Here is a 10357-nt window from a genome sequence, read left to right on the forward strand (position 1 = left end):
CTGGTGCAACCTGTAAAAGCAGGTAGTTTGACAAAGCACTTCAGCAAAGAAAAGTTACAAAATACCAATAATATGAAACATAAGGTAATGAAATACAAAGAGGTCTTTAATTGGGTTTTAAGTAAGCAAAATTAATAGGTGTACATATAGGAAATCTAGTAGCAGAAAAGTAGTTGTGCCATGAGGAGAGATGTGATTTAGTCTTCTATTAACTATCTCAAATGAATAATAACATTATATGTCTTACTTTGGGGGTCTACAATAGATAGCAAGTTTGAGGAGTACATTGTCAGTGCAGTTTTGAAATATGACAATGCATGTTGTGTTTACAACATAAAATACAATTTTTTGAATGTAATTAAGAAAATGTAAATTGTACCAGTATACCAGCAATGTTTCATGTTTCTACATGTAAAATCAACATACCTTAAACAATGAAGTATTGGAACTATTATGTTTAACAATTAATGTTTCACTGTTAATCACACACACACACACACACACACACACACACACACACACACACACACACACACACACACCAATTGAGGCAGCCACCATGCAAGGAACTCAGTTCATCCAATGGGAGCAGTTTGATGTTCAATGTCTTGCTCAAGTTGGAGATGGGCTAGAATTTAACTGGCAACCTTCCAATTGGGAGATGACTGCTCCTATATGTGCTTCTTTTGGAACAACAGGAACAACCTGTGCGTGTGTGTGTGTGTGTGTGTGTGTGTGTGTGCGTGTGTGTGTGTGTGTGTGTGTGTGTGTGTGTGTGTGTGTGTGTGTGTGTGTGTGTGTGTGTGTGTGTGTGTGTTATGAATATGAAGAGATGCTCTTAAGAAATATTAATGTATATTTTTCCCAGTTGGTCCTGACTTGGTATAGCTTCCCAGAATATGAAAAGCAATTTACACAAAATGTAGAAAGACATGAATCAGATAATGGTACATTTATATTGTCTGCAATGTAGAAAAGAAAAGAATAATTTGAGGCATCCTCCTATAATTTATCATTTGCAGAGTTGCAATAATGGGACTTGAGTCAGGCAATTCATATACATACAATAAAGGATCTTGACAAACCTAAAAAAAAAAAAAAAAAATAGTAAAGCAAATCAAGATTTATGAAAATATGTGTCATGAAAGAAGATAAAATATGCATTTAAAGTGAAGAAATTAACATACAGTATGACCAAACACCACACAATTTATGACTTGCATTCTGAACATTACAGCCTCAAAGCACTCACTGATCTCAGATTCAGAAAGCTTCTAAATTACATAGCTCACAGGCTCAACACTTTAATCTTCATTTTCCACCTGTCTCTCAAAATCACAAAACAAGTATGTTGATAGAACATTTCTTTGGGCTGATTTTGCTGTAGTTCATCTGGTAGGACAAAAAATAAATATGCAAGTCCGATTAAGAAATGTATCATGGAAGCCATCTTTTATTTCCCATCGAAGCGGTTTGGAAAGTTGCCACGTTTGTCAAAACACTAAAATAAGAGAATATATATATATATATATATATATATATATATATGATTATAATTTTTTTTATATGTTTGGGCTTCAAGCCCTCTCAACTCAAAGTGAGTATGTAGTTTGCATGTTTCCCCAGCATCTGAGGGATTTCTTTTCCAGGTAATAGAGCTTATTCCTATAGTCCTTAAACATGCATGTGAAATCATGTCACAATGAGAATGTGTGTGCATGCGTGCACACAGTCATTATCAGTGACCTTCATTTGGATAAAGTAGTATAAAAGATAGATGCTTGGGTTTCACAGCTGACATGAATCACAACAATGATGGGCTTAGAGCCATCAAGATACAGTATGTATGGGGTCACACCACAAGATAAAATCAAGTAAAAATTGCATGAACAGCATATGATCCAACTATGCTAAACTGGTATGTTGCAAGGCTGTCCTGAGAAAGCAGAGGTCAATATCCAGAGCCGAAGCATATTTGAGAAAACCTTAAAAAAGTGGCATGACAAACTTGTGAAAGATAAATCTGTATATCTATCATCGTTTCTAAATCCCTTATCATGGTTGCGAAGATATCTTGATCTTTCCTGGCAAGTGCATATCTATTGTCCTTCATATTTAGCTGCAGTACCAAAATAAATAGAATTATATATGGCTAGTTAATTTTCCTGCTTGAACCCAAGATGTGAACTCTGTGTGAAAGGCCCTCTGGAAATGTCCCATGCTCGGTGGTGTACTCCTTTCTCAGAATGTTGAAGGAACCCCATCCTCTAGTTACCCACCGAAGTAGTAATCCCTGTTCTCCAAACTGCAGGGAAGAATGTCACACAGAACCAAAAATGCACAATCTCAGTACTATGATGGTGGGAATAATTAATTTCACGGCCTCTCTCAGCTCTTAAAAATCCCTCTCACATGGAAGAAACATAAACCAATTATAGTTTGTGCTGTAGTTATTTTAAGTGGACTAATTAATTTGATAAGAATCTGATTAATTGACTTAAAAGGCAAAAAGTGAAGTGAGGGAAATAAAACTCTTAATTCCATCAATTGCCATCAAATGCATTTCTCAAGTACTATGATGGAAGTGAAACCTTGAAGTCATCAGTGAATTTTCAAGGTACAATCAGGCCTGAAAAAAGAAAGAGAAGGAGAAAACTTCAACAGCATTGGCAGGTAAGGTTAAAGTAATGTGTACATTATTAATGTCTGGTCTACATTTATTGATAACCATTACTTCCAAAGGGGCCATAATGTATATTCAAAAGGTTTTACTGTGATAGGCTATTGTTAGGCAAGTCGTATGAGTTAAGCGCAAGGCTGCAGGAAATAAACTTGTCTTAAACAATTTTTCTGAAAGGGACTGACACATAATTGATACGGGATGCATGAGTATATGAGTGTGTCTTTTCATGTTTTCTTACTTTATGAAAACATCATGCACACCTGAGGGTTGACATCAGATTAAATACAGGGTTACAGGTACCATAAGGTTAAATTGAGAGATTCCAATCGCTGCCCACTTTAAACTGTGTGGTCATGGTAAAGTCCTGGAGGCTAGAGTTTGTAATGATTATTCGCGATAAAATGTTCTCCTGATGCAACTTATACGTGTATGAGTAGAACCACATTAAATCAATGTACAAAATAAATATATTTACTGGAAGAATAAAAAAAATTATAAAACTACAAAGAGCCAAATTCAGACTTGAATAGCTTTACCAAACGTTTCACTCTGAATAAAAAGGGACTCTATTGAATACATAAAATGTCTTGACCGAATGATGAATGAAAGTATGTACTTACAGTTCATATAATCTCCATGCATGCCGATGCTATATATACACATATATGTAGCTTATGGAGCAAAACCCGGTGTGTGGCTGCCCACACATGTTCTCAGTGCGTGCAAACTGATGCAGTATCGGGTCCATCTTTCGAAATAGCTTTATATGCATACAAATATTTTATGTATGAAAATACCAGTCTGAAGCTACTGAAGCAAAACCATGGCTGTGTAAGGGAATGCTAATAAGAAGCCAGAGGGTAAAGAGAGAAGGAATTAATGATTATATGTATGTGTGCGAGTGCAGAGCAAAAGTGTATGCAGTGGACAAGCTGCATATTATTTGAAGAATGTAAACATTTCTGAAAACACTCACCCCTGCTGTCTTTGCATGAACGCGATTTTGTATCATTGTGAATAAGTTCAAATTAAAATAATTAAAATATTTGTATTGGTTTTCTCCTTTTGTGGAGCCCCCACTAACTACTATAAATTAATTACCTGCTGTGTTCACTTACAATCAATTGAACAGGTCTCATTCCCATTAATTAGCCGGAGCAATGTAATGTGGAAACACTTTATAAAGTCAAGACCTTACAATAATTTAACAGGCCTATATTCAGAACATGGAAGTTTTTCTTTGGGGGGTGGGATGAAATAAATTAATATTCACTATTAATGGATCACAACCCCAACTTTCCAGTCTGTGATGAATCACAGAGTCATTATTTTGCAGCAGCCATCTTTAAAAGACTTTGGATAGATAAGCTGAAATCCTTCATTGTCTTCCAAGAGGAAATTTGTTTATACAGCGCACATTTTACATAGCAATATAAAGGCAGACATTGACAGTTCACAGCACACGCACAGCATTGTCTAAGAATCAGAGATGCTTCCAAAGATAGACATGGTACACCAAGGTTGAAATAGAGAAATTAGGATATGTTCTACTCCCTGTTTTTGGGATGATGCAACAATACTTTCTTTGGTCTGTTTGTCAAAAACAAAAACCACAAATTTCCAGTTTGTTGAAGCATATATAAACAAGCTCTTGAAACACATTGTGCCTTTGTTAAAATGTTGATTCAGTTAGCTTTGGATAGATGACAGGAAATGCTCCTGTAATAAATAGAAGTGATATCTATTCAAATGGACCTCCGATGGTTTATTTTGATAGCACACAATGGGACATACAGAAAATGGACACTATGGGAAGGAAACAAGAGACGACTCGCTTGACGAGAGGGAAATATTATTTAACGAGGAGCAATTTTTCAGCTCAGCACTGGCTTGAAGCGCTAATATTTTCTGTTTTACATTAATCCCTGCTTGGCAGTCACCTTTGTGGGTCTAGCTTATTTGTCAGTAGCTCCAAAAACAGCCCTGGCATCACTTACATCAATGCACTCCAAGGTTTGTATTGTGAGACATGAGTGTAACAGTGAAGAGAGAAATAGAGGAGCAGCGAGAGAGAACCTCAGCCAAGGAGGCAGGGAAAAAAAAAAAAAAAAAGACCTACAATGAAAAATAACTCCAAAACCAACACATCGAGAGGCTTGGCAATCACAGCGGGGGTTTTGCAGGCATCACAGACAACAGATTCACAAACAACACTGTGGTCTGGAATAGTGTCACCCCATGATTGATTTCCCCAAGCCGACTGATAAGTTTTCTGGGGTAGGCAATCTGTGAAGAAACGAATCAGTTGAGGTGAAAGAAAAACAATGTTTGAACCTGATGCATGGCAGCCAATACTTTGACGAGTAACATTTGCTCAGGGGTCAGTCACCTTGGAAAGGCAATCTGTGGGGCGCACCAGTGCTGACTATACTGTAAAGTAACTGCTCTTTCCTTGGGGCTCGCCTTTTTTTTTTTTTTTTTTTTTTTTTCTTCTTATGTGGGTTCCCCCAGGAACTTTCTCCAGAGACAAATTTTCATCCTTCTTTCACATCCCAATGGCTCATTTTGGAATATCCAAGGCATACACCCTCATTGGATTTATTACTTGCATTACATTCCAATATCAAGATTATCCTTTAATCAAAACCAAATGCTCATACATCTTCTTCCCTTCATTTTCCCTACATTCAGTTCCCCGTGTTTTCTATGAGTCATCCCGTTGCATATGACTTCATCACCAAAACCAAAAGGCTTTGGCCTACTTTATCTAGCCCTGCATGTTAAATAGCTCTGGTTAAATATTGTGCAGTGCTGACCAGCTTCAGTCCAACTGTTCAAGACTATTTATGGAGCAGAGCGGGTAGGTTTTTAGCCCAATAAGCCATCCCTTGCAATATTTATCGCTAATGTTTATAAGGCAGTATGTGTCGGTCTGCCAGGTGTATCATGAACATTGACACTCCTATGCTCCAATGAGAGCCAAAAAAAGACCAGACTAATAGGGCATGTAGAAGCAAAGTAGTACAGTTATCTCTTTATTTAACACAGCAAATCCAGTATGATGAGGAAAAAAGAAAATACCACTCAATTTTTTGTTTTCTTCCTCCAAGAAGACGGAGACTCAATCACAGCTCCAGGCAGCAGCAACACTAACAGTCACACATGGGGTGATTTGAATATCACAGTCAAACACGAGAGAGACAGGCTGTCCCACAAACAAACACTCCCAATTAAAAGACAGGGAATGCTGGCAGGGGATGTATGGTGTTCTTCAGTGCTCATTACAGAGGTTGGGTGACAAGGCAAGGTGAGGTGAGACAGGCCTGGCAGGATAAGTGAAGGGACAGAGGCTGGACCAGGAAATGGGTGGGGTAGAGGGAAGACGGTGCACCCACACTGATTTATTCGGAAGCTCATTAGTGGAGACAGGCTGGGGCACCTGGAGAACAGGGAGTTCACCTTCATTGGGGCTCATTACACACTGGCAAGGGAACTGACCCAGCCGAGGCCAAAGTGGCACTCATCAGGGTAACACTGACTACCTTTCCTCAGACAGAACAAGACTTGGCCTCCGTCTGTGCAGTCTGTAGGAAGTCACATCTTTCTCTCTGTCTCTCACACACACACGCACGCACGCGCGCACACACACACTGTTGAATCCTCTCAATCATTATTGTTCTCGCTGTCTCTGTGTGTTGACTGGCATCTACTACGATCCTCCGATGTAAACTTCATTCAGGATTAACATGAAAACACAAGGCAGTGCTGGCACAACTGCTGGCACGATGCGGTTCTACATCATGTGGAGGAACCTTAAAGGGTAAATAAATTACCTTTTACCAAAGAAGGCACTGGGTATTTGCTTGAAGGGGAAACATTTTTTCTTTTTCTTTTTTTTTAAAGTCCATGGTTGTTGTTGGCAGAAATATAGCTGCAGTTCAGGAAACTGGTTGAGACAGCCCATGGGTCTTTTGTCCCAGAATTCATGTGTGAATGATCACCGCATCCATAGCGACACACTGTGTACCTGAACAATAGCATTGGCTGGGTGGCTAAAAGGCAGCCAATTACGATAGGGTTGGGGTATCTTGCTGATGGGAGGCGAGCCAATTAAGCTGACAGAGCTGAGAGTGCTGTGTATGGAGAGAAACTGGCAGGGCGTGCTAGCCTCAGGAGCAACACAGAACCAATAGGGGGCTTGAGCTCACTTTAGCCCACTCATGAGCCCTGCTGGGGTGTGAAGTGCATCACACAGCTCCAAAAAAGGACCCCTTTCGTGCTGCGGAAGAAAAAATAAAACAAACAAAAAAAACCAGCCTTGGTGCAGTTGTGATTTTTATGTGATTTTGCCTCTTTGTTTCTTATCTGTTAGCTGTCCTTCCGATTGATTCAAGATCAGCCATGAGCCATTAATTAGCTGGATATGGAGTCCTGTTAAACAAAAGCACCTCATCCTATCTCACCACCAGACATATGTGGAATGTTTCTGCAGTTGTCTCATCATCACATCTATTATTCATCTTTTTTTTTTTTTACAACATGATAAGACTGTGGAATAGAAAAAAGCTCATTAAACTATCGTCAGATGAAAATAGATTGTATCATAAAGAGATGTGGCAAAAGAAGTGAGCGTGATGATGAGTAAAGGAGATTGGAGTGACAGTGGAAGAGAGGTGAGACCAAGGAAGCTTGGAGGAAGGAAGGGATGTTGTAGAAGGAATTACACATTTTAGAGAAGTGAGAGGGATAAGAATTTGTGGCCAAAACAGAATTACCAGTCATGTGGACACTGGTCATATAACATGAATTTGGACTTGATAAGGCACGGCTTCGGAGATTACTGCTCTGTTCCTGCCATACATCATTTTTAATTAATTCAAACCCGCCCCCAGTGATTACAGTGATGCGCACATGCTTGGCAAGATTTTTCTTCTTCTTAATCTCGGCTTTTCATGCATCTGATCCATGACGTCAGAAATCATAGATCACTCAAAATTTGCTCTTTGACTGATGAATGATTTATCATCCCGACAGGGTTTGTCAACAGGAAACATCTAATCAATCCCCAGCCCATTTCAGAGCCACGTGTTTTCAAGAGCTATTTTTTTTCTTTTACTTGCCTCGAAGAAAAGTGAAAACATGATTTAAAAAAAATGGTTTTAATTAGTCAAAGGGAACATGCAAAAAAATAAAATCCATACAATGGATTGAGTGAGCTACTCTTGCAAGTTGTTAGCTCAAGGCCAGTCAAATTGCTGACTGGTGTCTGAAATTAATGACAAGTAATTTGCAGAGTCTGACATCAGATCTCCAGAATCCTTCAATGTTCAAATGAGAATGTGTGGAAGGGAAAAAAAAAAAAAGATTCCTTCTTAAGTAAGCCTGAGGTGAAGGTGAAGGGTAAAAGTTTTGTATATTTAATTTCCCTCAGGCTGCCGATCCTTCATATTCTAATAGTTAGTCTTTCAGTGTGCAGATTTAATAGACAGGTACCTAGGAGGTTGTGCATCACTGTTGGCTATATAGATGACTTGCCTTTTCACTTGCCAAATGCTATCTCAGTGTGCACTGGCCCTACTTCTAGTCTGGTGAGACCCCCCCCCCCCCCCCCCCCCCCAAACACAGATATACCTCATCCCCTGGTTAGAAATTGAAAAACGGTCCTCAACAGGGTTATTATTAAATAGCTGTCTATACTCCGCTTCTCTTAAAACATTTAAGAAAGATACTACAATTGTTTTTGGGTGACTCTCCAAGGTTGTCCTCCTTTTCCCCAATCTGGGGTAATGACCACTCCGCCCCAGCAAAGAACGACATGGGTTTTAAAACATGGCTGAACACGGGCACAATAGAAATGCAGGATGTATATGAGGATCATACTCTAATGACATTCAATGAGCTAAATGCAAAGTTTGATATACCGCAGAAACACTTCTATAAGTATTTACAGCTTCAAAGTTTTGTTCTGGCACACTTAAACAACTCAGTGCAACAACCTCCATTATCCACCTTAGAAACACATGTCACAAAAAACTGCTTTGGGAAGAGGCTAGTCTCCCAGTTTTATAATATACGGGTTGAAAACCAAAAGGAAAATTTGAATGGTAAGAGACGGGAGTGGATACGTGAATTACAGGTAGACATTTCACCCAGTGAATGGAGTGAAATCTGTTTAAAAGGACATACTCAAACTATCAATATTTGATTAAGAATGATACAATTGAATTGGATAACACGAACATATATTTCCCCTGTACAATTAAATACATTTGATTCTAATATTACTGATCTATGTTATAAGTGTAACAACTATCAGGGTACATTATGTCACTGTTTATGGCAATGTGAAGAGATTCAACAATTGTGGAGCTCTGTGTTAAAGTATATCTCTCAAATCACAACTTCTACTGTACCTCTATGTTCTAAGTTATGTATTTTAGGCTTCTGTCCAGAGGACTGTCCTCTATCTTGCAAAGAAAGGAAAATGGTTGATCTTTGTTTACTGCAGGCCAAACGCTGTATTGCATATATATATTGGAAGAATGGTCAACCTCTTAAACCACTGGTTGAATAACTTAACATCGAGTTTGGCTCTTGAGAAGCTGACCTATATTGTTAAAAATACTTCTCAATGTTATGACATTTGGAAGATGTTTCTGGAACTGTTGAACGGAGGTGATACAGAGAAAACATTTGGGAGAATGAGATGATAAAGAAAACATGTTTTCATTTGTTGGGAGTGTACAAAAACCTATATTAAAAATGTTGTTAATTTGGGTTATTTTTTGTTGTTGTTCTGGATTATTGTTTATTTTGCTTATATTTATTTATTTATTTTTCCATTTGGTGCACAGTAATTTGTTGACTTTGTTGGTTTGGTCTGTCATTTTGAGTGTTTACTTCATTAGAATGTTTGATTTGTTTCCCTTTGCTGTGTTATTGTTATCTTCCTTGTTGTTTTCACTGCTGCCGATGTGTGTACATTGTTGGATGAATATAGAAACAAATAAAGATATGTTTATAAAAGAAAAAAAAATAGTTGGTTGTCTTCAATGGAGAATTTATTATGGAAAAGCTGATTTTATGACACATACCAAAGTGCAGAAAGACAAAGTTATGGATGCCTCTGGGCATTGAGGCCTTTTCTTGGTCAAACAAGTGAGCAACACTGATACAAAGAGGAATGGGGAGAAAAAATAAAAAGTGTACATCCTGGCGAATGGGGCACTTTCATAGTACTTTCTCGCTTGAAAAGTTATCACCCCACCTCCAAACCAGTGTTACTCGCCCCATATGATTGAGGACATTGGGGTGCACCAGTATTATTTGTAACCCCATAAAGATTTGGCAGCATTCACAGGAACAGAAATTGGCCACATTGCCATTCTACCATTTTAAAGAATTATGACTTATCTGATTCTCAGCGTGGCACAATCAGTTAGAGGAAAGTGAAGTACTGCCAGTGTTTAATGGCCTCATAATGAAGTTGTCATCCTCTAGAACAAACGTGTCAAACATACAGCCGGCCCATGACATGGAATTTTCCAGCTGTGAGAAATGTTATTTGATCATGAGTTCTGCACAGATTTAGAAATGTGTCAACATTAATGGTAATTTCTAGATTTTGACAAGATATTATGGTTATAATATGAACTAGCATATAATATTTATGGT

The sequence above is a fragment of the Blennius ocellaris genome, assembly GCF_963422515.1.
Source record: "Blennius ocellaris genome assembly, chromosome: 2".
NCBI classification, from domain to species: Eukaryota; Metazoa; Chordata; class Actinopteri; order Blenniiformes; family Blenniidae; genus Blennius; species Blennius ocellaris.